We start from the raw sequence: 7,194 nt of genomic DNA on the forward strand, positions 1-7,194 counted from the left end.
AGACAAAGTTGACGTCAATCGATGACGACAGAAATTTTAATGAAAAATCTAATCTGACAGCCGCAGCGATTTATGCCGACGTTATTGCACACTTTTAGTATGGATGGATCTGGTGCCATGGCAACACTGTCGAGGATAATCAGAAACCCATCGAAACAAGTCGACGTGTCTTGCATATTATAAACTGATGAGTGGCATTAGTAATTAGAGGTGATAACGACCAGTCTGGGTATTGTCAGTGGATATCAGATATTATTCGTCAAAAGCTGCACATTTAGGGGGAACTGACAGTAGATTTGGGGGAACTGACAGTAGAGCGAAACGTAACATTTTCAAACGTCATTTGCACTTCTATAACGTCACACAGTCTGTAGTTATTAATCTAGCAACGTTTTGATTTCACTATCGTCAGTTTTCTCACAAATCAGGTCATACAAAAGTCATATTTATGCCATTTAAAGAAAATTCCTTGTTTTCCGTCTTTGGACTTTTTATAAGCCTACCAGCCAGCCACGGATAAAGACAAACACAGACAAACAACAAAAGTGTATAAAACACATGCTTAAGTTTAATTTGGTTGCCTTTGGAAAAATAATATTTTTATTTGTAATAGTGTTTAACATTGTGGTTTGTTTCTTATTTTTCTGTGAAAACCTACCAGCTCTGGACGGCAAACAAAGAATTTTGCTTAAGACGCCTTACTGGACATTACACACTCCACTAGCAGCCACTGTTCAGCTAGTTAACTCTACGTATAAAGGGATGTCATTCCATTGGGGGGAACTGGAGTGACAGATACATTGTAGCGCTGGCTGACACAAGTATGGACACATCGTTACACCCACACGTCATGAAAGTAAGTATACACAGATATGTACATGTATTTGAATGAACATATGGTTATTATTTTGAATGCAACGATATCAATCCTATTCTTTGTGCAGATATTCACCGCATTCAGGTTTATTGTTATGGTAGTACCAATCTTGAAACACAAAGTTTCAAAATTTTGCCCAGATTTTCAAAGGTTTAAACTGACAAGCCAACTTTTACTGATATCTGATATTCAAATAGCTGTTCTTTCTATAGGTATACATTAGAATGGTTCCGATAAGAAATCTTCTCTTAATACCGTTAGAAAGCTTCTGAAAGTGTAAGTAGGCATCCGAACAGTGTAGGAAGAAATCTGCAAAACCTAGTAGTCTTGCCAATTCCAAGAAACAGACAACAACGACTATACGTTCACCAGAAAATTAATCATTTTTTCTACATTGAAGCAAATAGACAAAACGAAAGATGGTTAACTGAGGAAGATAGAACACGCTAAAGACGTTACTATCAAATCTACGGCAATTAAAGTGGAATTAACTATTCGAAAGCGGGCAGGGGTGCTTTGCAAAAAGAAACAGGAAAACTATACATAATCTCCTAATACTCTCTGTTTCGAAGTACGGTTCAATCTAATCTGCTAACACTTAATAAGAAAGTGGTCTACTTTTAATTACAATACGAAGAAACGCAGTTACATGGTCCCTATGTCTACTGTTCGCAAAATAAATCGTTTACTGGTAGAATCACGTCTATAAAAATACAAATAACTTTAACAAAATGTCCAGCATGAGAATACAAACAAGAAAGCAACCACGTTTCTAAGTTTTTTTCGACAAATTGAAAAGCAAGCAAAGTTGCAAGATGCCTAACGGTTTTAGTGATATTGAGCGTGTGTGGTTAACATATCGCAACATTTTTTCGCCATATTGTCATCAATGCAAGTGCTCTCAGAACGATTTACGACACGCATTCCCGTCCGATTCTTTATCGTTTGCAGGTAAGGGGTTGGGTGCAGTGGTGTTCGCAGATACATCCATTCGCTGTCGATGGCGAAAAAGACGGACTCTTGGCACTGAAATGGATTTCGAGTAAATACTCACATCTAAAATGATTTTTTTTACTGTTGCTATTTACAAACTGCCACCGTCTGAAAGGTTGCCTCTGGGGGGAACCTAATTTGTTCACATTTTCTCACGTTCTACGAAAACAAGTCAGTGAAAAATTCCTTACCCCTGTAACACAACTCAGTTCAAGCGAGTCTTGACAAAAAGAAGAAATTAGCGATTGTAAAAGTCTCACTCACTGAAGCATATTCTGTCGTGTAAAGTTGTACAGGACACAAAAGAACATGAAATTACAAAAAACGGATAAGTGTAACACGCGCGCACGTTCTATAACTTGTACAAGCTTGTCATATTTTTGTTTCTTTGTTTTACCAGTAGCTGTCCTTCTATCCAATTGCGGTTTCCGACTTTTCTTTTCTTTTTTGGTCTGAGTAGAGAGTGACGGACACTGCGTCGTCTACGTGTTCAAACACATGACCAGTCACCTCGCCGGCTTTTGCAGCAGCTCAGGGCTCGTGTGTGCTTGGCTGCCATCTGTTTGTTGGCGCGTAGACAGGGCATACTTCGATGTCAGGTATTTAATACACATGCCATTTGGTATTAGCTTGAACAGCAACAAAACACACATCCGTTTCGATTAGCTCGGGTAATTTAAGGCATGAGCAGTTTCAGATGCACTTTGTACGCACTAAACTGTAGTCCATTGGGCACTTTCTGTTAGACTATGTCCTAAACATCGCCTATCATTGTCATCCTGATATTATGCATTCAAAAAATAAACCACTTGTACATAATTTTAAACAATGCGTCATTCGTTAAAAGAACGAGGTTCCTAGGTTTGACAGTTTAAGTAGCTTATAAGCTTAAAATCTTCCTTTGAATAAAAAATAGGGAAAGTAATATGAAATTTCGCAGAAAAATTGATCATAGCAGACATTTAAATGAAATATGTTTTACTGATGTTTGAGGAAGACAAATCTCTGTTCAGACGTGTCTAGTGCAAACAAAATAGAATAATATTGATAGAAGATGAAAAATTACTCGCTCCCGCTGTCTCTCTCTCTCTCTCTCTCTCTCTCTCTCTCTCTCTCTCTCCTCTCTCTCTCTCTCTCTCTCTCTCTCTCTCTCTCTCTCTCTCTCTCTCTCTCTCTTCATATAAACACTCTGTAACCTTCAACAAATGCTATTTGTAAAGTACACTAAACTTTAAAACCTTGAGTCTTAAGTCCTGAAGCAAGATAAACACTCAATGGCATGCAAATATGTTTACACCAAATACATTTTATCTTGACAGAACTGATACATTTTGAGCAATACAGTGCTCTTAAAATTTTGCTGCATTTTTCCAATGTCCGGATATTGCAATTTTTCGACAGGTTTTCTTTTCTTTTCAAAGTTCTTCTATTTTTTTCGACAGAAATGCCGTCTTAGGTCTTCAGCTTACTTGCCTTTACTATGTTATGGTATTTCATATAATCACCTCTGACTAGAATAATTTATTTGCCTGGTGAATGGTACACCATATGTACCGGTACTGTTGCTTTGTGGAGTGCCTGTGGTTGGTCCGAAAGAAAACTTTTAGCCACTGTGGTGCAACAGTCTCTCCAGATTCAACCTTCTTGACCGGTCAAAAAAGCCTGAGTATTGGCAGTAACAGGGAGTAAACGAGAACAATGTGTCCACTCACTAGCTCGTGTTTCGATTCTCAGACCTTCAATCCTTCCATACAAGTAAGTGGCCGCAATATCAAGCCATACAAAACGTTTGCGTCGACTCCCTAAACCGTGGTTCGCAAAAAAATTAGTAGCTTTGATTACTGAAAAGCAAGCGTCCATCAGGCAAGAGTTCACGTAGTTTCAAGAGTTTTAAAAAGTGTACCGTCTCTAAATCTACCGGTACAAATTGTATAATATGTCTTTTAAGTTTACACATTATGCATTGTAGATTCGCATATTGAGGATGTCATTAAGGTAGACGCTAGACTCTGAGCCTTCCGTCGGTTGAGTGAACTCGCCGCCTCGCCTTTCTCAGCCCGATCGTTGAGGGGGCGTGAGAATAAAAAAACGTTGTCTGAGTTTTTCAAATGCCCAAATAAACTCATAAGGCGTTCAATGCCTCCCCCCTCCCGACTTGCAATATATTTGAAATTCCCCGCTTAGGGACTGGGCAGAAATTACAGGGGGAAGGCCGGTGTTTTTGGCCGTAGTTCGCAATTGTTTTTGCGCAAGCATTTTTGAAGGGCCATGGAATTTCACGCGTGCCTTTGAGGAAGGGTCACATTTATTGCGCAACTATTAGAAGGCAACATGTGGCCGATATAGTACTACGTCCAAAAATATCAAATCATAATACAAGGGAGTCTATCGGGCAAACAAATTAGCCTAAAAACCAAGTTATGTATTTATCTATATTTGATGATTTATGTAGAGTACTTTGCTTGAAGTGGTATGTAAAAAGTGCATGTGTACAGAAAATTTGATTTTTTGATTCCATCATAAATGTTGATTCACTATAGTCTATGGGGTAACTGTAAGCATATTTTCCCAATATAAAACTAGCAATATATGTGCATTTTTAGACGTTTGATAATTGACATAATATATGTGCATTCTTAGACGTTTGATGATTGACATAATATATGTGCTTTTATAGACGTTTGATATTTGACATAATATATGTGCATTTTTAGACGTTTGATAATTGACATAATATATGTGCATTTTTAGAACGTTTGATGATTGACATATATATGTGCATTTTTAGACGTTTGATAATTGACATAAATGTACTTGATTACAATAGGATGGTTATAACTCTTATGTATACAAGAACTTTGATTTTGGAATTTCACCGAAAATCGCACATGGTTGAATCAATTATACATTGTAGTAAATACTAGTACATGAGCAAACTATTAACATTTTTCCAACATAACATAAGCAACATCGGTGCATTTATACAATCTTGATAATTAATATAAATGTACTAGATGAGACTAGGGTAGTTACAAGGGGACATACGTACAAGAAATTCGATTTTGAAATTTCACTGAAAATGCTTATGGAATTCCATCCAAAATATTAACTCATTTCTCATGGTAGTCTATTGGTAAGCTATTAAATACTTTCCCCGACAAAATTTGCTATATCTCTGCATTTATGTGTAAATGTCGTTAAATATTGACTCTTTGGCAGTAATAAGTTTCTTGATAAACCATAATTGTGATGTCTGTACAATTACACGCCGAACTATAAATTAAACTAAATAACAGCTACAGCTATTGTCCGTTTTGCGATCACATGGAAAAGGTTTGGAAACAGGATGGCATCCCTAACCTGTCAGGAAAACTGGCCACAATTAACATTATTGTATGAAAAGGAAGCTGTACCTTTTGGTCAAGCATGTATGTTTTGTTCTGTGTATCGACTGCAGCGTCTTGTTCTATTCCCCGCAGCATGCTAGAATAACATATACATTCTGTTTGGCAAATATTGTGTATATGTGTAAAGATCATTGTTCTTGATGAAAAATAGATTCTACTCAGGACTTGAATTCAATTTTAAACAGCAACAATGCTGACTGTACACATATGTTGATAAGTTAAAAAGTGGACTTTTCATTACGCTTCTGCGATTAAACTGCAGTGGATACACAAACCACCAAAATTAGCCAAACGTTATACCTATAAATTGACGACCAAACACATATTTAATATCAGTAAGAGACACTTGTGTTTTAAGTCCCCCTTTAAGTCCCAAATCTTTTTAAATTGCCCCCCCCCCGACATACCCTTGACATTTTCAAATCCCCCGTCATTTCTCCCGCCCTCTCCAGAGTTGTTTGTAAATGCAGCCTCACAATGATCCAAAGATTTTGCAAAACATAAAGTTCATAGATAGCTGTACTGGTTATATGATATTTGTCGTTTTAGTCAAATGAAGTACCCCAAATGTCAAATGTACTCCAATGTACTCAAAGTTCTTTCTAACGAAAGATCATCTTCGTTTACGTCCAAATGCGCAAATATGCCTCCAGGATACAAACACAACTCATCAAACTTTATCCAGGGCACTTAACTAGTCCTATCTTTGCTATAAGCGAAATGTATGTATAGTTAATTGCACGAGTAGGTGTGCTGTTACAGTTGTAATCACCACACTTATGGTCAGGAACTTGTAAACGTCACGAGGCCTAAGGCCGAGTGATGTTTACAAGTTCCTGACCATAAGTGTGGTGATTACAACTGTAGCAGCTCACCTACGAGGTGCGATTAACGACTTATACCACGAAAAACAGGCCAATCTTCTCTTAAATTTGAAAATTACTGTCAATAAATCGTCTACTTTTGATTTGAACACCCACAATGGAATGGAGTGACCCATTGTACGTCGAAAAGTTCACAGAGGTCATTATGCACCTGGCATGCGAGTTTGGGAGAATGACCTATCCCAGACAAGTAGGACAAGCGCTCTGGTCAACTGCAATCTGCATTTGAATAAGGGCTACAGAGTGGTATAATGCACCTGTGTAGAAGTAAACTATTTTAGTTTGATTGGTTAAATAAAATGGCTTGCCTTACTCTATCTTGTTGGCTATTGGCTAGCGAGAAGGAATTCAATCTGTAGATGCATGTGATTGCCTCGTGGATGCATCAGGCTTTCAATACCATTTTCGTGTTTTCGACTGGTCAAGATGGACCTTGTCAACTTGTCTGATCTGATGACCCTAGAGTTCCATGGACGGCCATGTAAAAACAACCAAAGTGGATTTTACACGGGCAAACTGCCCTATAAGAGCAGCCGCTACTACGGAGCGCATAAAATCCACGATGTGTACTTCAACTTATAAAAAAGTACTTGGCGATGATAACACCGACGGGATGATACTATCGATGACCCTTGCCAAGGGATAATCAAGTTCTCCTGCCAGAAAATATACGTCTTTACACAAAGCAAATGTGCAAGATGGCTTGGCCAGACTGCCAGCACACTGGATATTCTGGCAAGGTAATTTATTCTTTTACTAAAATATTTATACACAAAACGAATTCTGTAAAGTTATTAAATTAAATTCATTGACCAAAACAATTTGTTGTGTGTGCGGCAGTATCACAGAATTTCTTTCGACTATTCCACAAACATTACAAAAGGGCTGTACTTATTTCCACGATATTTGTCACATATGTCTTGTGTGTTGATAATTTCAGGTGAATGCGGCAACATCTCTGTACCATCAGGGATTCGATGAGCAGCTTATCAGAACAAAACAAGTCACAGATCAGATGACGGTTTACGCGCCT

The sequence above is a fragment of the Ptychodera flava genome, chromosome 16 (assembly GCF_041260155.1).
Source record: "Ptychodera flava strain L36383 chromosome 16, AS_Pfla_20210202, whole genome shotgun sequence".
NCBI lineage: Eukaryota > Metazoa > Hemichordata > Enteropneusta > Ptychoderidae > Ptychodera > Ptychodera flava.